The 22714-nt window shown below is 44.6% G+C and overlaps 48 non-coding genes across 48 annotated transcripts; all 48 read right to left on the bottom strand.

Moving 5' to 3' along the window:
* Window positions 1–101: 101 nt before the first annotated feature.
* LOC134118908 (5S ribosomal RNA) lies at window positions 102–220 on the bottom strand. Its single transcript, XR_009950469.1, has one exon. It is a non-coding gene; the product is annotated as a 5S ribosomal RNA (ribosomal RNA).
* Window positions 221–564: 344 nt separating this feature from the next.
* Window positions 565–683, bottom strand: LOC134117504 (5S ribosomal RNA). The gene has a single exon (XR_009949060.1). It is a non-coding gene; the product is annotated as a 5S ribosomal RNA (ribosomal RNA).
* A 339-nt stretch (window positions 684–1022) lies between these two features.
* On the bottom strand, window positions 1023–1141 carry LOC134117493 (5S ribosomal RNA). The gene has a single exon (XR_009949049.1). It is a non-coding gene; the product is annotated as a 5S ribosomal RNA (ribosomal RNA).
* A 339-nt stretch (window positions 1142–1480) lies between these two features.
* On the bottom strand, window positions 1481–1599 carry LOC134119196 (5S ribosomal RNA). Its single transcript, XR_009950758.1, has one exon. It is a non-coding gene; the product is annotated as a 5S ribosomal RNA (ribosomal RNA).
* Window positions 1600–1994: 395 nt separating this feature from the next.
* Window positions 1995–2113, bottom strand: LOC134118907 (5S ribosomal RNA). Its single transcript, XR_009950468.1, has one exon. It is a non-coding gene; the product is annotated as a 5S ribosomal RNA (ribosomal RNA).
* Window positions 2114–2508: 395 nt separating this feature from the next.
* LOC134118836 (5S ribosomal RNA) lies at window positions 2509–2627 on the bottom strand. The gene has a single exon (XR_009950397.1). It is a non-coding gene; the product is annotated as a 5S ribosomal RNA (ribosomal RNA).
* Window positions 2628–2971: 344 nt separating this feature from the next.
* On the bottom strand, window positions 2972–3090 carry LOC134117482 (5S ribosomal RNA). The gene has a single exon (XR_009949038.1). It is a non-coding gene; the product is annotated as a 5S ribosomal RNA (ribosomal RNA).
* A 338-nt stretch (window positions 3091–3428) lies between these two features.
* Window positions 3429–3547, bottom strand: LOC134119195 (5S ribosomal RNA). The gene has a single exon (XR_009950757.1). It is a non-coding gene; the product is annotated as a 5S ribosomal RNA (ribosomal RNA).
* A 395-nt stretch (window positions 3548–3942) lies between these two features.
* LOC134118905 (5S ribosomal RNA) lies at window positions 3943–4061 on the bottom strand. The gene has a single exon (XR_009950466.1). It is a non-coding gene; the product is annotated as a 5S ribosomal RNA (ribosomal RNA).
* Window positions 4062–4405: 344 nt separating this feature from the next.
* Window positions 4406–4524, bottom strand: LOC134117470 (5S ribosomal RNA). Its single transcript, XR_009949026.1, has one exon. It is a non-coding gene; the product is annotated as a 5S ribosomal RNA (ribosomal RNA).
* A 339-nt stretch (window positions 4525–4863) lies between these two features.
* LOC134117459 (5S ribosomal RNA) lies at window positions 4864–4982 on the bottom strand. Its single transcript, XR_009949015.1, has one exon. It is a non-coding gene; the product is annotated as a 5S ribosomal RNA (ribosomal RNA).
* A 339-nt stretch (window positions 4983–5321) lies between these two features.
* LOC134118904 (5S ribosomal RNA) lies at window positions 5322–5440 on the bottom strand. Its single transcript, XR_009950465.1, has one exon. It is a non-coding gene; the product is annotated as a 5S ribosomal RNA (ribosomal RNA).
* A 344-nt stretch (window positions 5441–5784) lies between these two features.
* On the bottom strand, window positions 5785–5903 carry LOC134117448 (5S ribosomal RNA). Its single transcript, XR_009949004.1, has one exon. It is a non-coding gene; the product is annotated as a 5S ribosomal RNA (ribosomal RNA).
* A 338-nt stretch (window positions 5904–6241) lies between these two features.
* LOC134118869 (5S ribosomal RNA) lies at window positions 6242–6360 on the bottom strand. Its single transcript, XR_009950430.1, has one exon. It is a non-coding gene; the product is annotated as a 5S ribosomal RNA (ribosomal RNA).
* Window positions 6361–6755: 395 nt separating this feature from the next.
* On the bottom strand, window positions 6756–6874 carry LOC134118903 (5S ribosomal RNA). The gene has a single exon (XR_009950464.1). It is a non-coding gene; the product is annotated as a 5S ribosomal RNA (ribosomal RNA).
* A 344-nt stretch (window positions 6875–7218) lies between these two features.
* On the bottom strand, window positions 7219–7337 carry LOC134117437 (5S ribosomal RNA). The gene has a single exon (XR_009948993.1). It is a non-coding gene; the product is annotated as a 5S ribosomal RNA (ribosomal RNA).
* A 339-nt stretch (window positions 7338–7676) lies between these two features.
* LOC134118868 (5S ribosomal RNA) lies at window positions 7677–7795 on the bottom strand. The gene has a single exon (XR_009950429.1). It is a non-coding gene; the product is annotated as a 5S ribosomal RNA (ribosomal RNA).
* A 395-nt stretch (window positions 7796–8190) lies between these two features.
* On the bottom strand, window positions 8191–8309 carry LOC134119134 (5S ribosomal RNA). The gene has a single exon (XR_009950696.1). It is a non-coding gene; the product is annotated as a 5S ribosomal RNA (ribosomal RNA).
* Window positions 8310–8704: 395 nt separating this feature from the next.
* LOC134118902 (5S ribosomal RNA) lies at window positions 8705–8823 on the bottom strand. The gene has a single exon (XR_009950463.1). It is a non-coding gene; the product is annotated as a 5S ribosomal RNA (ribosomal RNA).
* A 344-nt stretch (window positions 8824–9167) lies between these two features.
* Window positions 9168–9286, bottom strand: LOC134117426 (5S ribosomal RNA). Its single transcript, XR_009948982.1, has one exon. It is a non-coding gene; the product is annotated as a 5S ribosomal RNA (ribosomal RNA).
* A 339-nt stretch (window positions 9287–9625) lies between these two features.
* On the bottom strand, window positions 9626–9744 carry LOC134119677 (5S ribosomal RNA). The gene has a single exon (XR_009951230.1). It is a non-coding gene; the product is annotated as a 5S ribosomal RNA (ribosomal RNA).
* Window positions 9745–10083: 339 nt separating this feature from the next.
* Window positions 10084–10202, bottom strand: LOC134119112 (5S ribosomal RNA). Its single transcript, XR_009950674.1, has one exon. It is a non-coding gene; the product is annotated as a 5S ribosomal RNA (ribosomal RNA).
* Window positions 10203–10546: 344 nt separating this feature from the next.
* Window positions 10547–10665, bottom strand: LOC134119666 (5S ribosomal RNA). Its single transcript, XR_009951219.1, has one exon. It is a non-coding gene; the product is annotated as a 5S ribosomal RNA (ribosomal RNA).
* Window positions 10666–11004: 339 nt separating this feature from the next.
* LOC134119655 (5S ribosomal RNA) lies at window positions 11005–11123 on the bottom strand. Its single transcript, XR_009951208.1, has one exon. It is a non-coding gene; the product is annotated as a 5S ribosomal RNA (ribosomal RNA).
* Window positions 11124–11462: 339 nt separating this feature from the next.
* Window positions 11463–11581, bottom strand: LOC134119111 (5S ribosomal RNA). Its single transcript, XR_009950673.1, has one exon. It is a non-coding gene; the product is annotated as a 5S ribosomal RNA (ribosomal RNA).
* Window positions 11582–11925: 344 nt separating this feature from the next.
* LOC134119644 (5S ribosomal RNA) lies at window positions 11926–12044 on the bottom strand. The gene has a single exon (XR_009951197.1). It is a non-coding gene; the product is annotated as a 5S ribosomal RNA (ribosomal RNA).
* A 338-nt stretch (window positions 12045–12382) lies between these two features.
* Window positions 12383–12501, bottom strand: LOC134119194 (5S ribosomal RNA). The gene has a single exon (XR_009950756.1). It is a non-coding gene; the product is annotated as a 5S ribosomal RNA (ribosomal RNA).
* A 395-nt stretch (window positions 12502–12896) lies between these two features.
* LOC134119633 (5S ribosomal RNA) lies at window positions 12897–13015 on the bottom strand. Its single transcript, XR_009951186.1, has one exon. It is a non-coding gene; the product is annotated as a 5S ribosomal RNA (ribosomal RNA).
* Window positions 13016–13353: 338 nt separating this feature from the next.
* LOC134118867 (5S ribosomal RNA) lies at window positions 13354–13472 on the bottom strand. Its single transcript, XR_009950428.1, has one exon. It is a non-coding gene; the product is annotated as a 5S ribosomal RNA (ribosomal RNA).
* Window positions 13473–13867: 395 nt separating this feature from the next.
* LOC134118901 (5S ribosomal RNA) lies at window positions 13868–13986 on the bottom strand. The gene has a single exon (XR_009950462.1). It is a non-coding gene; the product is annotated as a 5S ribosomal RNA (ribosomal RNA).
* A 344-nt stretch (window positions 13987–14330) lies between these two features.
* Window positions 14331–14449, bottom strand: LOC134119621 (5S ribosomal RNA). Its single transcript, XR_009951174.1, has one exon. It is a non-coding gene; the product is annotated as a 5S ribosomal RNA (ribosomal RNA).
* A 339-nt stretch (window positions 14450–14788) lies between these two features.
* LOC134118866 (5S ribosomal RNA) lies at window positions 14789–14907 on the bottom strand. Its single transcript, XR_009950427.1, has one exon. It is a non-coding gene; the product is annotated as a 5S ribosomal RNA (ribosomal RNA).
* Window positions 14908–15302: 395 nt separating this feature from the next.
* Window positions 15303–15421, bottom strand: LOC134118899 (5S ribosomal RNA). The gene has a single exon (XR_009950460.1). It is a non-coding gene; the product is annotated as a 5S ribosomal RNA (ribosomal RNA).
* Window positions 15422–15765: 344 nt separating this feature from the next.
* On the bottom strand, window positions 15766–15884 carry LOC134119610 (5S ribosomal RNA). The gene has a single exon (XR_009951163.1). It is a non-coding gene; the product is annotated as a 5S ribosomal RNA (ribosomal RNA).
* Window positions 15885–16223: 339 nt separating this feature from the next.
* LOC134119599 (5S ribosomal RNA) lies at window positions 16224–16342 on the bottom strand. The gene has a single exon (XR_009951152.1). It is a non-coding gene; the product is annotated as a 5S ribosomal RNA (ribosomal RNA).
* A 344-nt stretch (window positions 16343–16686) lies between these two features.
* LOC134119588 (5S ribosomal RNA) lies at window positions 16687–16805 on the bottom strand. The gene has a single exon (XR_009951141.1). It is a non-coding gene; the product is annotated as a 5S ribosomal RNA (ribosomal RNA).
* Window positions 16806–17144: 339 nt separating this feature from the next.
* On the bottom strand, window positions 17145–17263 carry LOC134118865 (5S ribosomal RNA). Its single transcript, XR_009950426.1, has one exon. It is a non-coding gene; the product is annotated as a 5S ribosomal RNA (ribosomal RNA).
* Window positions 17264–17658: 395 nt separating this feature from the next.
* Window positions 17659–17777, bottom strand: LOC134118898 (5S ribosomal RNA). The gene has a single exon (XR_009950459.1). It is a non-coding gene; the product is annotated as a 5S ribosomal RNA (ribosomal RNA).
* A 344-nt stretch (window positions 17778–18121) lies between these two features.
* Window positions 18122–18240, bottom strand: LOC134119577 (5S ribosomal RNA). Its single transcript, XR_009951130.1, has one exon. It is a non-coding gene; the product is annotated as a 5S ribosomal RNA (ribosomal RNA).
* A 339-nt stretch (window positions 18241–18579) lies between these two features.
* Window positions 18580–18698, bottom strand: LOC134118864 (5S ribosomal RNA). The gene has a single exon (XR_009950425.1). It is a non-coding gene; the product is annotated as a 5S ribosomal RNA (ribosomal RNA).
* Window positions 18699–19093: 395 nt separating this feature from the next.
* LOC134118897 (5S ribosomal RNA) lies at window positions 19094–19212 on the bottom strand. The gene has a single exon (XR_009950458.1). It is a non-coding gene; the product is annotated as a 5S ribosomal RNA (ribosomal RNA).
* Window positions 19213–19556: 344 nt separating this feature from the next.
* Window positions 19557–19675, bottom strand: LOC134119566 (5S ribosomal RNA). Its single transcript, XR_009951119.1, has one exon. It is a non-coding gene; the product is annotated as a 5S ribosomal RNA (ribosomal RNA).
* A 339-nt stretch (window positions 19676–20014) lies between these two features.
* Window positions 20015–20133, bottom strand: LOC134119555 (5S ribosomal RNA). The gene has a single exon (XR_009951108.1). It is a non-coding gene; the product is annotated as a 5S ribosomal RNA (ribosomal RNA).
* A 344-nt stretch (window positions 20134–20477) lies between these two features.
* On the bottom strand, window positions 20478–20596 carry LOC134119544 (5S ribosomal RNA). The gene has a single exon (XR_009951097.1). It is a non-coding gene; the product is annotated as a 5S ribosomal RNA (ribosomal RNA).
* A 339-nt stretch (window positions 20597–20935) lies between these two features.
* LOC134118863 (5S ribosomal RNA) lies at window positions 20936–21054 on the bottom strand. The gene has a single exon (XR_009950424.1). It is a non-coding gene; the product is annotated as a 5S ribosomal RNA (ribosomal RNA).
* A 395-nt stretch (window positions 21055–21449) lies between these two features.
* Window positions 21450–21568, bottom strand: LOC134118896 (5S ribosomal RNA). The gene has a single exon (XR_009950457.1). It is a non-coding gene; the product is annotated as a 5S ribosomal RNA (ribosomal RNA).
* A 344-nt stretch (window positions 21569–21912) lies between these two features.
* LOC134118895 (5S ribosomal RNA) lies at window positions 21913–22031 on the bottom strand. The gene has a single exon (XR_009950456.1). It is a non-coding gene; the product is annotated as a 5S ribosomal RNA (ribosomal RNA).
* A 344-nt stretch (window positions 22032–22375) lies between these two features.
* LOC134119533 (5S ribosomal RNA) lies at window positions 22376–22494 on the bottom strand. Its single transcript, XR_009951086.1, has one exon. It is a non-coding gene; the product is annotated as a 5S ribosomal RNA (ribosomal RNA).
* Window positions 22495–22714: the final 220 nt, after the last annotated feature.

Genomic DNA, 22714 nt, shown 5'->3' with positions numbered 1-22714 from the left:
CAACACTAAACATGCATCTCTTCAACAATGTGATATTCTTTTTGTAATTTGTAGGTGTACAATCTGCGGCGCTCGGCGGCTTTCGGAGAGAGAAGTGAAAAAGCTTACGGCACCTGGGATTCCCAGGCGGTCTTCCATCCAGGTACTAACCAGGCCCTGCTCTGCTTAGCTTCCGAGAGCAGACGAGATCGGGCGGAACCAGAGAGGTATGGCCGTAAGCTGCTTTTCATCTTTTTCCTAATCCTTTAAAGCGTGTCAAAGATAATCAGAAGTTTCTTTTTCTAAAATTGAAGCAGTTCTTAGCATTGGCAAGAGAGGTTCCTAAAGCCTGAAGGTAACTTTACTTTTCTTCACTGGCAATTCTAACATGTTGGGTTAGCACCTGTATTTCAACGGCTAAATTACAAACAATAGTATGCCAATCGTAAATGTTGATCAACACTAATTTAGCAATCATGAAACGGAATCATTTTGGATAATATTGTCTAATTTCCTTTCATATCCAACGTTAAAACAGGTGTACAATCTGCGGCGCTCGGCGGCTTTCGGAGAGAGAAGTGAAAAAGCTTACGGCACCTGGGATTCCCAGGCGGTCTTCCATCCAGGTACTAACCAGGCCCTGCTCTGCTTAGCTTCCGAGATCAGACGAGATCGGGCGGAACCAGAGAGGTATGGCCGTAAGCTGCTTTTTATCTTTTTCCTAATCCTTTATAATGCGTCAATGAATTATGACACGCCTGCCGCTGGCATCTTTGTGTGGGTTAAATAAGGGTATGCAAAGAAGGCTGTGACATCCCATGGCGAAAATTGGATGGACTAGAGAAGACCCGCCCAGGGGTCCCAGCCAATCGGTGAATGGCCATTGCAGTCCCCGCCACCTCAAATGGCCTGACGATGGTATGGACGTAAGCCACCTTTCATCTTCTTCCTATTGCATCTCTTCTACAATGTGAAATTTTTTTTACAATTGTGTAGGTGTACAATCTACGGCGCTGGGCGGCTTTCAGAGAGAGAAGTGAAAAAGCTTACGGCACCTGGGATTCCCAGGCGGTCTTCCATCCAGGTACTAACCAGGCCCTGCTCTGCTTAGCTTCCGAGATCAGACGAGATCGGGCGGAACCAGAGAGGTATGGCCGTAAGCTGCTTTTTATCTTTTTCCTAATCCTTTATAATGCGTCAATGAATTATGACACGCCTGCCGCTGGCATCTTTGTGTGGGTTAAATAAGGGTATGCAAAGAAGGCTGTGACATCCCATGGCGAAAATTGGATGGACTAGAGAAGACCCGCCCAGGGGTCCCAGCCAATCGGTGAATGGCCATTGCAGTCCCCGCCACCTCAAATGGCCTGACGATGGTATGGACGTAAGCCACCTTTCATCTTCTTCCTATTGCATCTCTTCTACAATGTGAAATTTTTTTTACAATTGTGTAGGTGTACAATCTACGGCGCTGGGCGGCTTTCAGAGAGAGAAGTGAAAAAGCTTACGGCACCTGGGATTCCCAGGCGGTCTTCCATCCAGGTACTAACCAGGCCCTGCTCTGCTTAGCTTCCGAGACCAGACGAGATCGGGCTGAACCAGAGAGGTATGGCCGTGAGCTGCATTTCATCTTTTTCCTAATCCTTTAAAACGTGTCAAAGTTAATCAGAAGTTTCTTTTTCTAAAATTGAAGCAGTTCTTAGCATTGGCAAGAGAGGTTCCTAAAGCCTGAAGGTAACTTTACTTTTCTTCACTGGCAATTCTAACATGTTGGGTTAGCACCTGTATTTCAACAGCTAAATTACAAACAATAGTATGCCAATCGTAAATGTTGATCAACACTAATTTAGCAATCATGAAACGGAATCATTTTGGATAATATTGTCTAATTTCGTTTCATATCCAACGTTAAAACAACACTAAACATGCATCTCTTCAACAATGTGATATTCTTTTTGTAATTTGTAGGTGTACAATCTGCGGCGCTCGGCGGCTTTCGGAGAGAGAAGTGAAAAAGCTTACGGCACCTGGGATTCCCAGGCGGTCTTCCATCCAGGTACTAACCAGGCCCTGCTCTGCTTAGCTTCCGAGAGCAGACGAGATCGGGCGGAACCAGAGAGGTATGGCCGTAAGCTGCTTTTCATCTTTTTCCTAATCCTTTAAAGCGTGTCAAAGATAATCAGAAGTTTCTTTTTCTAAAATTGAAGCAGTTCTTAGCATTGGCAAGAGAGGTTCCTAAAGCCTGAAGGTAACTTTACTTTTCTTCACTGGCAATTCTAACATGTTGGGTTAGCACCTGTATTTCAACGGCTAAATTACAAACAATAGTATGCCAATCGTAAATGTTGATCAACACTAATTTAGCAATCATGAAACGGAATCATTTTGGATAATATTGTCTAATTTCCTTTCATATCCAACGTTAAAACAACACTAAACATGCATCTCTTCAACAATGTGATATTCTTTTTGTAATTTGTAGGTGTACAATCTGCGGCGCTCGGCGGCTTTCGGAGAGAGAAGTGAAAAAGCTTACGGCACCTGGGATTCCCAGGCGGTCTTCCATCCAGGTACTAACCAGGCCCTGCTCTGCTTAGCTTCCGAGATCAGACGAGATCGGGCGGAACCAGAGAGGTATGGCCGTAACCTGGATTTCATCTTATTCCTAATCCTTTAAAACGTGTCAAAGTTAATCAGAAGTTTCTTTTTCTAAAATTGAAGCAGTTCTTAGCATTGGCAAGAGAGGTTCCTAAAGCCTGAAGGTAACTTTACTTTTCTTCACTGGCAATTCTAACATGTTGGGTTAGCACCTGTATTTCAACGGCTAAATTACAAAAAATAGTATGCCAATCGTAAATGTTGATCAACACTAATTTAGCAATCATGAAACGGAATCATTTTGGATAATATTGTCTAATTTCCTTTCATATCCAACGTTAAAACAGGTGTACAATCTGCGGCGCTCGGCGGCTTTCGGAGAGAGAAGTGAAAAAGCTTACGGCACCTGGGATTCCCAGGCGGTCTTCCATCCAGGTACTAACCAGGCCCTGCTCTGCTTAGCTTCCGAGATCAGACGAGATCGGGCGGAACCAGAGAGGTATGGCCGTAAGCTGCTTTTTATCTTTTTCCTAATCCTTTATAATGCGTCAAAGAATTATGACACGCCTGCCGTTGGCATCTTTGTGTGGGTTAAATAAGGGTATGCAAAGAAGGCTGGACATCCCATGGCGAAAATTGGATGGACTAGAGAAGACCCGCCCAGGGGTCCCAGCCAATCGGTGAATGGCCATTGCAGTCCCCGCCACCTCAAATGGCCTGACGATGGTATGGACGTAAGCCACCTTTCATCTTCTTCCTATTGCATCTCTTCTACAATGTGAAATTTTTTTTACAATTGTGTAGGTGTACAATCTACGGCGCTGGGCGGCTTTCAGAGAGAGAAGTGAAAAAGCTTACGGCACCTGGGATTCCCAGGCGGTCTTCCATCCAGGTACTAACCAGGCCCTGCTCTGCTTAGCTTCCGAGACCAGACGAGATCGGGCTGAACCAGAGAGGTATGGCCGTGAGCTGCATTTCATCTTTTTCCTAATCCTTTAAAACGTGTCAAAGTTAATCAGAAGTTTCTTTTTCTAAAATTGAAGCAGTTCTTAGCATTGGCAAGAGAGGTTCCTAAAGCCTGAAGGTAACTTTACTTTTCTTCACTGGCAATTCTAACATGTTGGGTTAGCACCTGTATTTCAACGGCTAAATTACAAACAATAGTATGCCAATCGTAAATGTTGATCAACACTAATTTAGCAATCATGAAACGGAATCATTTTGGATAATATTGTCTAATTTCGTTTCATATCCAACGTTAAAACAACACTAAAAATGCATCTCTTCAACAATGTGATATTCTTTTTGTAATTTGTAGGTGTACAATCTGCGGCGCTCGGCGGCTTTCGGAGAGAGAAGTGAAAAAGCTTACGGCACCTGGGATTCCCAGGCGGTCTTCCATCCAGGTACTAACCAGGCCCTGCTCTGCTTAGCTTCCGAGAGCAGACGAGATCGGGCGGAACCAGAGAGGTATGGCCGTAAGCTGCTTTTCATCTTTTTCCTAATCCTTTAAAGCGTGTCAAAGATAATCAGAAGTTTCTTTTTCTAAAATTGAAGCAGTTCTTAGCATTGGCAAGAGAGGTTCCTAAAGCCTGAAGGTAACTTTACTTTTCTTCACTGGCAATTCTAACATGTTGGGTTAGCACCTGTATTTCAACGGCTAAATTACAAACAATAGTATGCCAATCGTAAATGTTGATCAACACTAATTTAGCAATCATGAAACGGAATCATTTTGGATAATATTGTCTAATTTCCTTTCATATCCAACGTTAAAACAGGTGTACAATCTGCGGCGCTCGGCGGCTTTCGGAGAGAGAAGTGAAAAAGCTTACGGCACCTGGGATTCCCAGGCGGTCTTCCATCCAGGTACTAACCAGGCCCTGCTCTGCTTAGCTTCCGAGATCAGACGAGATCGGGCGGAACCAGAGAGGTATGGCCGTAAGCTGCTTTTTATCTTTTTCCTAATCCTTTATAATGCGTCAATGAATTATGACACGCCTGCCGTTGGCATCTTTGTGTGGGTTAAATAAGGGTATGCAAAGAAGGCTGTGACATCCCATGCCGAAAATTGGATGGACTAGAGAAGACCCGCCCAGGGGTCCCAGCCAATCGGTGAATGGCCATTGCAGTCCCCGCCACCTCAAATGGCCTGACGATGGTATGGACGTAAGCCACCTTTCATCTTCTTCCTATTGCATCTCTTCTACAATGTGAATTTTTTTTTACAATTGTGTAGGTGTACAATCTACGGCGCTGGGCGGCTTTCAGAGAGAGAAGTGAAAAAGCTTACGGCACCTGGGATTCCCAGGCGGTCTTCCATCCAGGTACTAACCAGGCCCTGCTCTGCTTAGCTTCCGAGATCAGACGAGATCGGGCGGAACCAGAGAGGTATGGCCGTAAGCTGCTTTTTATCTTTTTCCTAATCCTTTATAATGCGTCAATGAATTATGACACGCCTGCCGTTGGCATCTTTGTGTGGGTTAAATAAGGGTATGCAAAGAAGGCTGTGACATCCCATGCCGAAAATTGGATGGACTAGAGAAGACCCGCCCAGGGGTCCCAGCCAATCGGTGAATGGCCATTGCAGTCCCCGCCACCTCAAATGGCCTGACGATGGTATGGACGTAAGCCACCTTTCATCTTCTTCCTATTGCATCTCTTCTACAATGTGAATTTTTTTTTACAATTGTGTAGGTGTACAATCTACGGCGCTGGGCGGCTTTCAGAGAGAGAAGTGAAAAAGCTTACGGCACCTGGGATTCCCAGGCGGTCTTCCATCCAGGTACTAACCAGGCCCTGCTCTGCTTAGCTTCCGAGAGCAGACGAGATCGGGCGGAACCAGAGAGGTATGGCCGTAAGCTGCTTTTCATCTTTTTCCTAATCCTTTAAAGCGTGTCAAAGATAATCAGAAGTTTCTTTTTCTAAAATTGAAGCAGTTCTTAGCATTGGCAAGAGAGGTTCCTAAAGCCTGAAGGTAACTTTACTTTTCTTCACTGGCAATTCTAACATGTTGGGTTAGCACCTGTATTTCAACGGCTAAATTACAAAAAATAGTATGCCAATCGTAAATGTTGATCAACACTAATTTAGCAATCATGAAACGGAATCATTTTGGATAATATTGTCTAATTTCCTTTCATATCCAACGTTAAAACAGGTGTACAATCTGCGGCGCTCGGCGGCTTTCGGAGAGAGAAGTGAAAAAGCTTACGGCACCTGGGATTCCCAGGCGGTCTTCCATCCAGGTACTAACCAGGCCCTGCTCTGCTTAGCTTCCGAGATCAGACGAGATCGGGCGGAACCAGAGAGGTATGGCCGTAAGCTGCTTTTTATCTTTTTCCTAATCCTTTATAATGCGTCAAAGAATTATGACACGCCTGCCGTTGGCATCTTTGTGTGGGTTAAATAAGGGTATGCAAAGAAGGCTGGACATCCCATGGCGAAAATTGGATGGACTAGAGAAGACCCGCCCAGGGGTCCCAGCCAATCGGTGAATGGCCATTGCAGTCCCCGCCACCTCAAATGGCCTGACGATGGTATGGACGTAAGCCACCTTTCATCTTCTTCCTATTGCATCTCTTCTACAATGTGAAATTTTTTTTACAATTGTGTAGGTGTACAATCTACGGCGCTGGGCGGCTTTCAGAGAGAGAAGTGAAAAAGCTTACGGCACCTGGGATTCCCAGGCGGTCTTCCATCCAGGTACTAACCAGGCCCTGCTCTGCTTAGCTTCCGAGATCAGACGAGATCGGGCGGAACCAGAGAGGTATGGCCGTGAGCTGCATTTCATCTTTTTCCTAATCCTTTAAAACGTGTCAAAGTTAATCAGAAGTTTCTTTTTCTAAAATTGAAGCAGTTCTTAGCATTGGCAAGAGAGGTTCCTAAAGCCTGAAGGTAACTTTACTTTTCTTCACTGGCAATTCTAACATGTTGGGTTAGCACCTGTATTTCAACGGCTAAATTACAAACAATAGTATGCCAATCGTAAATGTTGATCAACACTAATTTAGCAATCATGAAACGGAATCATTTTGGATAATATTGTCTAATTTCCTTTCATATCCAACGTTAAAACAACACTAAACATGCATCTCTTCAACAATGTGATATTCTTTTTGTAATTTGTAGGTGTACAATCTGCGGCGCTCGGCGGCTTTCGGAGAGAGAAGTGAAAAAGCTTACGGCACCTGGGATTCCCAGGCGGTCTTCCATCCAGGTACTAACCAGGCCCTGCTCTGCTTAGCTTCCGAGAGCAGACGAGATCGGGCGGAACCAGAGAGGTATGGCCGTAAGCTGCTTTTCATCTTTTTCCTAATCCTTTAAAGCGTGTCAAAGATAATCAGAAGTTTCTTTTTCTAAAATTGAAGCAGTTCTTAGCATTGGCAAGAGAGGTTCCTAAAGCCTGAAGGTAACTTTACTTTTCTTCACTGGCAATTCTAACATGTTGGGTTAGCACCTGTATTTCAACGGCTAAATTACAAACAATAGTATGCCAATCGTAAATGTTGATCAACACTAATTTAGCAATCATGAAACGGAATCATTTTGGATAATATTGTCTAATTTCCTTTCATATCCAACGTTAAAACAGGTGTACAATCTGCGGCGCTCGGCGGCTTTCGGAGAGAGAAGTGAAAAAGCTTACGGCACCTGGGATTCCCAGGCGGTCTTCCATCCAGGTACTAACCAGGCCCTGCTCTGCTTAGCTTCCGAGATCAGACGAGATCGGGCGGAACCAGAGAGGTATGGCCGTAAGCTGCTTTTTATCTTTTTCCTAATCCTTTATAATGCGTCAATGAATTATGACACGCCTGCCGCTGGCATCTTTGTGTGGGTTAAATAAGGGTATGCAAAGAAGGCTGTGACATCCCATGGCGAAAATTGGATGGACTAGAGAAGACCCGCCCAGGGGTCCCAGCCAATCGGTGAATGGCCATTGCAGTCCCCGCCACCTCAAATGGCCTGACGATGGTATGGACGTAAGCCACCTTTCATCTTCTTCCTATTGCATCTCTTCTACAATGTGAAATTTTTTTTACAATTGTGTAGGTGTACAATCTACGGCGCTGGGCGGCTTTCAGAGAGAGAAGTGAAAAAGCTTACGGCACCTGGGATTCCCAGGCGGTCTTCCATCCAGGTACTAACCAGGCCCTGCTCTGCTTAGCTTCCGAGATCAGACGAGATCGGGCGGAACCAGAGAGGTATGGCCGTGAGCTGCATTTCATCTTTTTCCTAATCCTTTAAAACGTGTCAAAGTTAATCAGAAGTTTCTTTTTCTAAAATTGAAGCAGTTCTTAGCATTGGCAAGAGAGGTTCCTAAAGCCTGAAGGTAACTTTACTTTTCTTCACTGGCAATTCTAACATGTTGGGTTAGCACCTGTATTTCAACGGCTAAATTACAAACAATAGTATGCCAATCGTAAATGTTGATCAACACTAATTTAGCAATCATGAAACGGAATCATTTTGGATAATATTGTCTAATTTCGTTTCATATCCAACGTTAAAACAACACTAAAAATGCATCTCTTCAACAATGTGATATTCTTTTTGTAATTTGTAGGTGTACAATCTGCGGCGCTCGGCGGCTTTCGGAGAGAGAAGTGAAAAAGCTTACGGCACCTGGGATTCCCAGGCGGTCTTCCATCCAGGTACTAACCAGGCCCTGCTCTGCTTAGCTTCCGAGAGCAGACGAGATCGGGCGGAACCAGAGAGGTATGGCCGTGAGCTGCATTTCATCTTTTTCCTAATCCTTTAAAACGTGTCAAAGTTAATCAGAAGTTTCTTTTTCTAAAATTGAAGCAGTTCTTAGCATTGGCAAGAGAGGTTCCTAAAGCCTGAAGGTAACTTTACTTTTCTTCACTGGCAATTCTAACATGTTGGGTTAGCACCTGTATTTCAACGGCTAAATTACAAACAATAGTATGCCAATCGTAAATGTTGATCAACACTAATTTAGCAATCATGAAACGGAATCATTTTGGATAATATTGTCTAATTTCGTTTCATATCCAACGTTAAAACAACACTAAAAATGCATCTCTTCAACAATGTGATATTCTTTTTGTAATTTGTAGGTGTACAATCTGCGGCGCTCGGCGGCTTTCGGAGAGAGAAGTGAAAAAGCTTACGGCACCTGGGATTCCCAGGCGGTCTTCCATCCAGGTACTAACCAGGCCCTGCTCTGCTTAGCTTCCGAGAGCAGACGAGATCGGGCGGAACCAGAGAGGTATGGCCGTAAGCTGCTTTTCATCTTTTTCCTAATCCTTTAAAGCGTGTCAAAGATAATCAGAAGTTTCTTTTTCTAAAATTGAAGCAGTTCTTAGCATTGGCAAGAGAGGTTCCTAAAGCCTGAAGGTAACTTTACTTTTCTTCACTGGCAATTCTAACATGTTGGGTTAGCACCTGTATTTCAACGGCTAAATTACAAACAATAGTATGCCAATCGTAAATGTTGATCAACACTAATTTAGCAATCATGAAACGGAATCATTTTGGATAATATTGTCTAATTTCCTTTCATATCCAACGTTAAAACAGGTGTACAATCTGCGGCGCTCGGCGGCTTTCGGAGAGAGAAGTGAAAAAGCTTACGGCACCTGGGATTCCCAGGCGGTCTTCCATCCAGGTACTAACCAGGCCCTGCTCTGCTTAGCTTCCGAGATCAGACGAGATCGGGCGGAACCAGAGAGGTATGGCCGTAAGCTGCTTTTTATCTTTTTCCTAATCCTTTATAATGCGTCAATGAATTATGACACGCCTGCCGTTGGCATCTTTGTGTGGGTTAAATAAGGGTATGCAAAGAAGGCTGTGACATCCCATGCCGAAAATTGGATGGACTAGAGAAGACCCGCCCAGGGGTCCCAGCCAATCGGTGAATGGCCATTGCAGTCCCCGCCACCTCAAATGGCCTGACGATGGTATGGACGTAAGCCACCTTTCATCTTCTTCCTATTGCATCTCTTCTACAATGTGAATTTTTTTTTACAATTGTGTAGGTGTACAATCTACGGCGCTGGGCGGCTTTCAGAGAGAGAAGTGAAAAAGCTTACGGCACCTGGGATTCCCAGGCGGTCTTCCATCCAGGTACTAACCAGGCCCTGCTCTGCTTAGCTTCCGAGATCAGACGAGATCGGGCGGAACCAGAGAGGTATGGCCGTAAGCTGCTTTTTATCTTTTTCCTAATCCTTTATAATGCGTCAATGAATTATGACACGCCTGCCGTTGGCATCTTTGTGTGGGTTAAATAAGGGTATGCAAAGAAGGCTGTGACATCCCATGCCGAAAATTGGATGGACTAGAGAAGACCCGCCCAGGGGTCCCAGCCAATCGGTGAATGGCCATTGCAGTCCCCGCCACCTCAAATGGCCTGACGATGGTATGGACGTAAGCCACCTTTCATCTTCTTCCTATTGCATCTCTTCTACAATGTGAATTTTTTTTTACAATTGTGTAGGTGTACAATCTACGGCGCTGGGCGGCTTTCAGAGAGAGAAGTGAAAAAGCTTACGGCACCTGGGATTCCCTGGCGGTCTTCCATCCAGGTACTAACCAGGCCCTGCTCTGCTTAGCTTCCGAGAGCAGACGAGATCGGGCGGAACCAGAGAGGTATGGCCGTAAGCTGCTTTTCATCTTTTTCCTAATCCTTTAAAGCGTGTCAAAGATAATCAGAAGTTTCTTTTTCTAAAATTGAAGCAGTTCTTAGCATTGGCAAGAGAGGTTCCTAAAGCCTGAAGGTAACTTTACTTTTCTTCACTGGCAATTCTAACATGTTGGGTTAGCACCTGTATTTCAACGGCTAAATTACAAAAAATAGTATGCCAATCGTAAATGTTGATCAACACTAATTTAGCAATCATGAAACGGAATCATTTTGGATAATATTGTCTAATTTCCTTTCATATCCAACGTTAAAACAGGTGTACAATCTGCGGCGCTCGGCGGCTTTCGGAGAGAGAAGTGAAAAAGCTTACGGCACCTGGGATTCCCAGGCGGTCTTCCATCCAGGTACTAACCAGGCCCTGCTCTGCTTAGCTTCCGAGATCAGACGAGATCGGGCGGAACCAGAGAGGTATGGCCGTAAGCTGCTTTTTATCTTTTTCCTAATCCTTTATAATGCGTCAATGAATTATGACACGCCTGCCGTTGGCATCTTTGTGTGGGTTAAATAAGGGTATGCAAAGAAGGCTGTGACATCCCATGCCGAAAATTGGATGGACTAGAGAAGACCCGCCCAGGGGTCCCAGCCAATCGGTGAATGGCCATTGCAGTCCCCGCCACCTCAAATGGCCTGACGATGGTATGGACGTAAGCCACCTTTCATCTTCTTCCTATTGCATCTCTTCTACAATGTGAATTTTTTTTTACAATTGTGTAGGTGTACAATCTACGGCGCTGGGCGGCTTTCAGAGAGAGAAGTGAAAAAGCTTACGGCACCTGGGATTCCCAGGCGGTCTTCCATCCAGGTACTAACCAGGCCCTGCTCTGCTTAGCTTCCGAGATCAGACGAGATCGGGCGGAACCAGAGAGGTATGGCCGTAAGCTGCTTTTTATCTTTTTCCTAATCCTTTATAATGCGTCAATGAATTATGACACGCCTGCCGTTGGCATCTTTGTGTGGGTTAAATAAGGGTATGCAAAGAAGGCTGTGACATCCCATGCCGAAAATTGGATGGACTAGAGAAGACCCGCCCAGGGGTCCCAGCCAATCGGTGAATGGCCATTGCAGTCCCCGCCACCTCAAATGGCCTGACGATGGTATGGACGTAAGCCACCTTTCATCTTCTTCCTATTGCATCTCTTCTACAATGTGAATTTTTTTTTACAATTGTGTAGGTGTACAATCTACGGCGCTGGGCGGCTTTCAGAGAGAGAAGTGAAAAAGCTTACGGCACCTGGGATTCCCTGGCGGTCTTCCATCCAGGTACTAACCAGGCCCTGCTCTGCTTAGCTTCCGAGAGCAGACGAGATCGGGCGGAACCAGAGAGGTATGGCCGTAAGCTGCTTTTCATCTTTTTCCTAATCCTTTAAAGCGTGTCAAAGATAATCAGAAGTTTCTTTTTCTAAAATTGAAGCAGTTCTTAGCATTGGCAAGAGAGGTTCCTAAAGCCTGAAGGTAACTTTACTTTTCTTCACTGGCAATTCTAACATGTTGGGTTAGCACCTGTATTTCAACGGCTAAATTACAAAAAATAGTATGCCAATCGTAAATGTTGATCAACACTAATTTAGCAATCATGAAACGGAATCATTTTGGATAATATTGTCTAATTTCCTTTCATATCCAACGTTAAAACAGGTGTACAATCTGCGGCGCTCGGCGGCTTTCGGAGAGAGAAGTGAAAAAGCTTACGGCACCTGGGATTCCCAGGCGGTCTTCCATCCAGGTACTAACCAGGCCCTGCTCTGCTTAGCTTCCGAGATCAGACGAGATCGGGCGGAACCAGAGAGGTATGGCCGTAAGCTGCTTTTTATCTTTTTCCTAATCCTTTATAATGCGTCAAAGAATTATGACACGCCTGCCGTTGGCATCTTTGTGTGGGTTAAATAAGGGTATGCAAAGAAGGCTGGACATCCCATGGCGAAAATTGGATGGACTAGAGAAGACCCGCCCAGGGGTCCCAGCCAATCGGTGAATGGCCATTGCAGTCCCCGCCACCTCAAATGGCCTGACGATGGTATGGACGTAAGCCACCTTTCATCTTCTTCCTATTGCATCTCTTCTACAATGTGAAATTTTTTTTACAATTGTGTAGGTGTACAATCTACGGCGCTGGGCGGCTTTCAGAGAGAGAAGTGAAAAAGCTTACGGCACCTGGGATTCCCAGGCGGTCTTCCATCCAGGTACTAACCAGGCCCTGCTCTGCTTAGCTTCCGAGACCAGACGAGATCGGGCTGAACCAGAGAGGTATGGCCGTGAGCTGCATTTCATCTTTTTCCTAATCCTTTAAAACGTGTCAAAGTTAATCAGAAGTTTCTTTTTCTAAAATTGAAGCAGTTCTTAGCATTGGCAAGAGAGGTTCCTAAAGCCTGAAGGTAACTTTACTTTTCTTCACTGGCAATTCTAACATGTTGGGTTAGCACCTGTATTTCAACGGCTAAATTACAAACAATAGTATGCCAATCGTAAATGTTGATCAACACTAATTTAGCAATCATGAAACGGAATCATTTTGGATAATATTGTCTAATTTCGTTTCATATCCAACGTTAAAACAACACTAAAAATGCATCTCTTCAACAATGTGATATTCTTTTTGTAATTTGTAGGTGTACAATCTGCGGCGCTCGGCGGCTTTCGGAGAGAGAAGTGAAAAAGCTTACGGCACCTGGGATTCCCAGGCGGTCTTCCATCCAGGTACTAACCAGGCCCTGCTCTGCTTAGCTTCCGAGATCAGACGAGATCGGGCGGAACCAGAGAGGTATGGCCGTAAGCTGCTTTTTATCTTTTTCCTAATCCTTTATAATGCGTCAAAGAATTATGACACGCCTGCCGTTGGCATCTTTGTGTGGGTTAAATAAGGGTATGCAAAGAAGGCTGGACATCCCATGGCGAAAATTGGATGGACTAGAGAAGACCCGCCCAGGGGTCCCAGCCAATCGGTGAATGGCCATTGCAGTCCCCGCCACCTCAAATGGCCTGACGATGGTATGGACGTAAGCCACCTTTCATCTTCTTCCTATTGCATCTCTTCTACAATGTGAAATTTTTTTTACAATTGTGTAGGTGTACAATCTACGGCGCTGGGCGGCTTTCAGAGAGAGAAGTGAAAAAGCTTACGGCACCTGGGATTCCCAGGCGGTCTTCCATCCAGGTACTAACCAGGCCCTGCTCTGCTTAGCTTCCGAGATCAGACGAGATCGGGCGGAACCAGAGAGGTATGGCCGTGAGCTGCATTTCATCTTTTTCCTAATCCTTTAAAACGTGTCAAAGTTAATCAGAAGTTTCTTTTTCTAAAATTGAAGCAGTTCTTAGCATTGGCAAGAGAGGTTCCTAAAGCCTGAAGGTAACTTTACTTTTCTTCACTGGCAATTCTAACATGTTGGGTTAGCACCTGTATTTCAACGGCTAAATTACAAACAATAGTATGCCAATCGTAAATGTTGATCAACACTAATTTAGCAATCATGAAACGGAATCATTTTGGATAATATTGTCTAATTTCCTTTCATATCCAACGTTAAAACAACACTAAACATGCATCTCTTCAACAATGTGATATTCTTTTTGTAATTTGTAGGTGTACAATCTGCGGCGCTCGGCGGCTTTCGGAGAGAGAAGTGAAAAAGCTTACGGCACCTGGGATTCCCAGGCGGTCTTCCATCCAGGTACTAACCAGGCCCTGCTCTGCTTAGCTTCCGAGAGCAGACGAGATCGGGCGGAACCAGAGAGGTATGGCCGTAAGCTGCTTTTCATCTTTTTCCTAATCCTTTAAAGCGTGTCAAAGATAATCAGAAGTTTCTTTTTCTAAAATTGAAGCAGTTCTTAGCATTGGCAAGAGAGGTTCCTAAAGCCTGAAGGTAACTTTACTTTTCTTCACTGGCAATTCTAACATGTTGGGTTAGCACCTGTATTTCAACGGCTAAATTACAAACAATAGTATGCCAATCGTAAATGTTGATCAACACTAATTTAGCAATCATGAAACGGAATCATTTTGGATAATATTGTCTAATTTCCTTTCATATCCAACGTTAAAACAGGTGTACAATCTGCGGCGCTCGGCGGCTTTCGGAGAGAGAAGTGAAAAAGCTTACGGCACCTGGGATTCCCAGGCGGTCTTCCATCCAGGTACTAACCAGGCCCTGCTCTGCTTAGCTTCCGAGATCAGACGAGATCGGGCGGAACCAGAGAGGTATGGCCGTAAGCTGCTTTTTATCTTTTTCCTAATCCTTTATAATGCGTCAATGAATTATGACACGCCTGCCGCTGGCATCTTTGTGTGGGTTAAATAAGGGTATGCAAAGAAGGCTGTGACATCCCATGGCGAAAATTGGATGGACTAGAGAAGACCCGCCCAGGGGTCCCAGCCAATCGGTGAATGGCCATTGCAGTCCCCGCCACCTCAAATGGCCTGACGATGGTATGGACGTAAGCCACCTTTCATCTTCTTCCTATTGCATCTCTTCTACAATGTGAAATTTTTTTTACAATTGTGTAGGTGTACAATCTACGGCGCTGGGCGGCTTTCAGAGAGAGAAGTGAAAAAGCTTACGGCACCTGGGATTCCCAGGCGGTCTTCCATCCAGGTACTAACCAGGCCCTGCTCTGCTTAGCTTCCGAGATCAGACGAGATCGGGCGGAACCAGAGAGGTATGGCCGTGAGCTGCATTTCATCTTTTTCCTAATCCTTTAAAACGTGTCAAAGTTAATCAGAAGTTTCTTTTTCTAAAATTGAAGCAGTTCTTAGCATTGGCAAGAGAGGTTCCTAAAGCCTGAAGGTAACTTTACTTTTCTTCACTGGCAATTCTAACATGTTGGGTTAGCACCTGTATTTCAACGGCTAAATTACAAACAATAGTATGCCAATCGTAAATGTTGATCAACACTAATTTAGCAATCATGAATTGGAATCATTTTGGATAATATTGTCTAATTTCCTTTCATATCCAACGTTAAAACAACACTAAACATGCATCTCTTCAACAATGTGATATTCTTTTTGTAATTTGTAGGTGTACAATCTGCGGCGCTCGGCGGCTTTCGGAGAGAGAAGTGAAAAAGCTTACGGCACCTGGGATTCCCAGGCGGTCTTCCATCCAGGTACTAACCAGGCCCTGCTCTGCTTAGCTTCCGAGAGCAGACGAGATCGGGCGGAACCAGAGAGGTATGGCCGTAAGCTGCTTTTCATCTTTTTCCTAATCCTTTAAAGCGTGTCAAAGATAATCAGAAGTTTCTTTTTCTAAAATTGAAGCAGTTCTTAGCATTGGCAAGAGAGGTTCCTAAAGCCTGAAGGTAACTTTACTTTTCTTCACTGGCAATTCTAACATGTTGGGTTAGCACCTGTATTTCAACGGCTAAATTACAAACAATAGTATGCCAATCGTAAATGTTGATCAACACTAATTTAGCAATCATGAAACGGAATCATTTTGGATAATATTGTCTAATTTCCTTTCATATCCAACGTTAAAACAGGTGTACAATCTGCGGCGCTCGGCGGCTTTCGGAGAGAGAAGTGAAAAAGCTTACGGCACCTGGGATTCCCAGGCGGTCTTCCATCCAGGTACTAACCAGGCCCTGCTCTGCTTAGCTTCCGAGATCAGACGAGATCGGGCGGAACCAGAGAGGTATGGCCGTAAGCTGCTTTTTATCTTTTTCCTAATCCTTTATAATGCGTCAATGAATTATGACACGCCTGCCGCTGGCATCTTTGTGTGGGTTAAATAAGGGTATGCAAAGAAGGCTGTGACATCCCATGGCGAAAATTGGATGGACTAGAGAAGACCCGCCCAGGGGTCCCAGCCAATCGGTGAATGGCCATTGCAGTCCCCGCCACCTCAAATGGCCTGACGATGGTATGGACGTAAGCCACCTTTCATCTTCTTCCTATTGCATCTCTTCTACAATGTGAAATTTTTTTTACAATTGTGTAGGTGTACAATCTACGGCGCTGGGCGGCTTTCAGAGAGAGAAGTGAAAAAGCTTACGGCACCTGGGATTCCCAGGCGGTCTTCCATCCAGGTACTAACCAGGCCCTGCTCTGCTTAGCTTCCGAGATCAGACGAGATCGGGCGGAACCAGAGAGGTATGGCCGTAAGCTGCATTTCATCTTTTTCCTAATCCTTTAAAACGTGTCAAAGTTAATCAGAAGTTTCTTTTTCTAAAATTGAAGCAGTTCTTAGCATTGGCAAGAGAGGTTCCTAAAGCCTGAAGGTAACTTTACTTTTCTTCACTGGCAATTCTAACATGTTGGGTTAGCACCTGTATTTCAACGGCTAAATTACAAACAATAGTATGCCAATCGTAAATGTTGATCAACACTAATTTAGCAATCATGAAACGGAATCATTTTGGATAATATTGTCTAATTTCCTTTCATATCCAACGTTAAAACAGGTGTACAATCTGCGGCGCTCGGCGGCTTTCGGAGAGAGAAGTGAAAAAGCTTACGGCACCTGGGATTCCCAGGCGGTCTTCCATCCAGGTACTAACCAGGCCCTGCTCTGCTTAGCTTCCGAGATCAGACGAGATCGGGCGGAACCAGAGAGGTATGGCCGTAAGCTGCTTTTTATCTTTTTCCTAATCCTTTATAATGCGTCAATGAATTATGACACGCCTGCCGCTGGCATCTTTGTGTGGGTTAAATAAGGGTATGCAAAGAAGGCTGTGACATCCCATGGCGAAAATTGGATGGACTAGAGAAGACCCGCCCAGGGGTCCCAGCCAATCGGTGAATGGCCATTGCAGTCCCCGCCACCTCAAATGGCCTGACGATGGTATGGACGTAAGCCACCTTTCATCTTCTTCCTATTGCATCTCTTCTACAATGTGAAATTTTTTTTACAATTGTGTAGGTGTACAATCTACGGCGCTGGGCGGCTTTCAGAGAGAGAAGTGAAAAAGCTTACGGCACCTGGGATTCCCAGGCGGTCTTCCATCCAGGTACTAACCAGGCCCTGCTCTGCTTAGCTTCCGAGATCAGACGAGATCGGGCGGAACCAGAGAGGTATGGCCGTGAGCTGCATTTCATCTTTTTCCTAATCCTTTAAAACGTGTCAAAGTTAATCAGAAGTTTCTTTTTCTAAAATTGAAGCAGTTCTTAGCATTGGCAAGAGAGGTTCCTAAAGCCTGAAGGTAACTTTACTTTTCTTCACTGGCAATTCTAACATGTTGGGTTAGCACCTGTATTTCAACGGCTAAATTACAAACAATAGTATGCCAATCGTAAATGTTGATCAACACTAATTTAGCAATCATGAAACGGAATCATTTTGGATAATATTGTCTAATTTCCTTTCATATCCAACGTTAAAACAACACTAAACATGCATCTCTTCAACAATGTGATATTCTTTTTGTAATTTGTAGGTGTACAATCTGCGGCGCTCGGCGGCTTTCGGAGAGAGAAGTGAAAAAGCTTACGGCACCTGGGATTCCCAGGCGGTCTTCCATCCAGGTACTAACCAGGCCCTGCTCTGCTTAGCTTCCGAGAGCAGACGAGATCGGGCGGAACCAGAGAGGTATGGCCGTAAGCTGCTTTTCATCTTTTTCCTAATCCTTTAAAGCGTGTCAAAGATAATCAGAAGTTTCTTTTTCTAAAATTGAAGCAGTTCTTAGCATTGGCAAGAGAGGTTCCTAAAGCCTGAAGGTAACTTTACTTTTCTTCACTGGCAATTCTAACATGTTGGGTTAGCACCTGTATTTCAACGGCTAAATTACAAACAATAGTATGCCAATCGTAAATGTTGATCAACACTAATTTAGCAATCATGAAACGGAATCATTTTGGATAATATTGTCTAATTTCCTTTCATATCCAACGTTAAAACAGGTGTACAATCTGCGGCGCTCGGCGGCTTTCGGAGAGAGAAGTGAAAAAGCTTACGGCACCTGGGATTCCCAGGCGGTCTTCCATCCAGGTACTAACCAGGCCCTGCTCTGCTTAGCTTCCGAGATCAGACGAGATCGGGCGGAACCAGAGAGGTATGGCCGTAAGCTGCTTTTTATCTTTTTCCTAATCCTTTATAATGCGTCAATGAATTATGACACGCCTGCCGCTGGCATCTTTGTGTGGGTTAAATAAGGGTATGCAAAGAAGGCTGTGACATCCCATGGCGAAAATTGGATGGACTAGAGAAGACCCGCCCAGGGGTCCCAGCCAATCGGTGAATGGCCATTGCAGTCCCCGCCACCTCAAATGGCCTGACGATGGTATGGACGTAAGCCACCTTTCATCTTCTTCCTATTGCATCTCTTCTACAATGTGAAATTTTTTTTACAATTGTGTAGGTGTACAATCTACGGCGCTGGGCGGCTTTCAGAGAGAGAAGTGAAAAAGCTTACGGCACCTGGGATTCCCAGGCGGTCTTCCATCCAGGTACTAACCAGGCCCTGCTCTGCTTAGCTTCCGAGATCAGACGAGATCGGGCGGAACCAGAGAGGTATGGCCGTGAGCTGCATTTCATCTTTTTCCTAATCCTTTAAAACGTGTCAAAGTTAATCAGAAGTTTCTTTTTCTAAAATTGAAGCAGTTCTTAGCATTGGCAAGAGAGGTTCCTAAAGCCTGAAGGTAACTTTACTTTTCTTCACTGGCAATTCTAACATGTTGGGTTAGCACCTGTATTTCAACGGCTAAATTACAAACAATAGTATGCCAATCGTAAATGTTGATCAACACTAATTTAGCAATCATGAAACGGAATCATTTTGGATAATATTGTCTAATTTCCTTTCATATCCAACGTTAAAACAACACTAAACATGCATCTCTTCAACAATGTGATATTCTTTTTGTAATTTGTAGGTGTACAATCTGCGGCGCTCGGCGGCTTTCGGAGAGAGAAGTGAAAAAGCTTACGGCACCTGGGATTCCCAGGCGGTCTTCCATCCAGGTACTAACCAGGCCCTGCTCTGCTTAGCTTCCGAGAGCAGACGAGATCGGGCGGAACCAGAGAGGTATGGCCGTAAGCTGCTTTTCATCTTTTTCCTAATCCTTTAAAGCGTGTCAAAGATAATCAGAAGTTTCTTTTTCTAAAATTGAAGCAGTTCTTAGCATTGGCAAGAGAGGTTCCTAAAGCCTGAAGGTAACTTTACTTTTCTTCACTGGCAATTCTAACATGTTGGGTTAGCACCTGTATTTCAACGGCTAAATTACAAACAATAGTATGCCAATCGTAAATGTTGATCAACACTAATTTAGCAATCATGAAACGGAATCATTTTGGATAATATTGTCTAATTTCCTTTCATATCCAACGTTAAAACAGGTGTACAATCTGCGGCGCTCGGCGGCTTTCGGAGAGAGAAGTGAAAAAGCTTACGGCACCTGGGATTCCCAGGCGGTCTTCCATCCAGGTACTAACCAGGCCCTGCTCTGCTTAGCTTCCGAGATCAGACGAGATCGGGCGGAACCAGAGAGGTATGGCCGTAAGCTGCTTTTTATCTTTTTCCTAATCCTTTATAATGCGTCAATGAATTATGACACGCCTGCCGCTGGCATCTTTGTGTGGGTTAAATAAGGGTATGCAAAGAAGGCTGTGACATCCCATGGCGAAAATTGGATGGACTAGAGAAGACCCGCCCAGGGGTCCCAGCCAATCGGTGAATGGCCATTGCAGTCCCCGCCACCTCAAATGGCCTGACGATGGTATGGACGTAAGCCACCTTTCATCTTCTTCCTATTGCATCTCTTCTACAATGTGAAATTTTTTTTACAATTGTGTAGGTGTACAATCTACGGCGCTGGGCGGCTTTCAGAGAGAGAAGTGAAAAAGCTTACGGCACCTGGGATTCCCAGGCGGTCTTCCATCCAGGTACTAACCAGGCCCTGCTCTGCTTAGCTTCCGAGATCAGACGAGATCGGGCGGAACCAGAGAGGTATGGCCGTAAGCTGCATTTCATCTTTTTCCTAATCCTTTAAAACGTGTCAAAGTTAATCAGAAGTTTCTTTTTCTAAAATTGAAGCAGTTCTTAGCATTGGCAAGAGAGGTTCCTAAAGCCTGAAGGTAACTTTACTTTTCTTCACTGGCAATTCTAACATGTTGGGTTAGCACCTGTATTTCAACGGCTAAATTACAAACAATAGTATGCCAATCGTAAATGTTGATCAACACTAATTTAGCAATCATGAAACGGAATCATTTTGGATAATATTGTCTAATTTCCTTTCATATCCAACGTTAAAACAGGTGTACAATCTGCGGCGCTCGGCGGCTTTCGGAGAGAGAAGTGAAAAAGCTTACGGCACCTGGGATTCCCAGGCGGTCTTCCATCCAGGTACTAACCAGGCCCTGCTCTGCTTAGCTTCCGAGATCAGACGAGATCGGGCGGAACCAGAGAGGTATGGCCGTAAGCTGCTTTTTATCTTTTTCCTAATCCTTTATAATGCGTCAATGAATTATGACACGCCTGCCGCTGGCATCTTTGTGTGGGTTAAATAAGGGTATGCAAAGAAGGCTGTGACATCCCATGGCGAAAATTGGATGGACTAGAGAAGACCCGCCCAGGGGTCCCAGCCAATCGGTGAATGGCCATTGCAGTCCCCGCCACCTCAAATGGCCTGACGATGGTATGGACGTAAGCCACCTTTCATCTTCTTCCTATTGCATCTCTTCTACAATGTGAAATTTTTTTTACAATTGTGTAGGTGTACAATCTACGGCGCTGGGCGGCTTTCAGAGAGAGAAGTGAAAAAGCTTACGGCACCTGGGATTCCCAGGCGGTCTTCCATCCAGGTACTAACCAGGCCCTGCTCTGCTTAGCTTCCGAGATCAGACGAGATCGGGCGGAACCAGAGAGGTATGGCCGTGAGCTGCATTTCATCTTTTTCCTAATCCTTTAAAACGTGTCAAAGTTAATCAGAAGTTTCTTTTTCTAAAATTGAAGCAGTTCTTAGCATTGGCAAGAGAGGTTCCTAAAGCCTGAAGGTAACTTTACTTTTCTTCACTGGCAATTCTAACATGTTGGGTTAGCACCTGTATTTCAACGGCTAAATTACAAACAATAGTATGCCAATCGTAAATGTTGATCAACACTAATTTAGCAATCATGAAACGGAATCATTTTGGATAATATTGTCTAATTTCCTTTCATATCCAACGTTAAAACAACACTAAACATGCATCTCTTCAACAATGTGATATTCTTTTTGTAATTTGTAGGTGTACAATCTGCGGCGCTCGGCGGCTTTCGGAGAGAGAAGTGAAAAAGCTTACGGCACCTGGGATTCCCAGGCGGTCTTCCATCCAGGTACTAACCAGGCCCTGCTCTGCTTAGCTTCCGAGAGCAGACGAGATCGGGCGGAACCAGAGAGGTATGGCCGTAAGCTGCTTTTCATCTTTTTCCTAATCCTTTAAAGCGTGTCAAAGATAATCAGAAGTTTCTTTTTCTAAAATTGAAGCAGTTCTTAGCATTGGCAAGAGAGGTTCCTAAAGCCTGAAGGTAACTTTACTTTTCTTCACTGGCAATTCTAACATGTTGGGTTAGCACCTGTATTTCAACGGCTAAATTACAAACAATAGTATGCCAATCGTAAATGTTGATCAACACTAATTTAGCAATCATGAAACGGAATCATTTTGGATAATATTGTCTAATTTCCTTTCATATCCAACGTTAAAACAGGTGTACAATCTGCGGCGCTCGGCGGCTTTCGGAGAGAGAAGTGAAAAAGCTTACGGCACCTGGGATTCCCAGGCGGTCTTCCATCCAGGTACTAACCAGGCCCTGCTCTGCTTAGCTTCCGAGAGCAGACGAGATCGGGCGGAACCAGAGAGGTATGGCCGTAAGCTGCTTTTCATCTTTTTCCTAATCCTTTAAAGCGTGTCAAAGATAATCAGAAGTTTCTTTTTCTAAAATTGAAGCAGTTCTTAGCATTGGCAAGAGAGGTTCCTAAAGCCTGAAGGTAACTTTACTTTTCTTCACTGGCAATTCTAACATGTTGGGTTAGCACCTGTATTTCAACGGCTAAATTACAAACAATAGTATGCCAATCGTAAATGTTGATCAACACTAATTTAGCAATCATGAAACGGAATCATTTTGGATAATATTGTCTAATTTCCTTTCATATCCAACGTTAAAACAGGTGTACAATCTGCGGCGCTCGGCGGCTTTCGGAGAGAGAAGTGAAAAAGCTTACGGCACCTGGGATTCCCAGGCGGTCTTCCATCCAGGTACTAACCAGGCCCTGCTCTGCTTAGCTTCCGAGATCAGACGAGATCGGGCGGAACCAGAGAGGTATGGCCGTAAGCTGCTTTTTATCTTTTTCCTAATCCTTTATAATGCGTCAATGAATTATGACACGCCTGCCGCTGGCATCTTTGTGTGGGTTAAATAAGGGTATGCAAAGAAGGCTGTGACATCCCATGGCGAAAATTGGATGGACTAGAGAAGACCCGCCCAGGGGTCCCAGCCAATCGGTGAATGGCCATTGCAGTCCCCGCCACCTCAAATGGCCTGACGATGGTATGG

This window comes from Pungitius pungitius, unplaced genomic scaffold, assembly GCF_949316345.1.
Source record: "Pungitius pungitius unplaced genomic scaffold, fPunPun2.1 scaffold_24, whole genome shotgun sequence".
NCBI lineage: Eukaryota > Metazoa > Chordata > Actinopteri > Perciformes > Gasterosteidae > Pungitius > Pungitius pungitius.
This window is presented reverse-complemented; position numbering and strand designations above follow the sequence as displayed.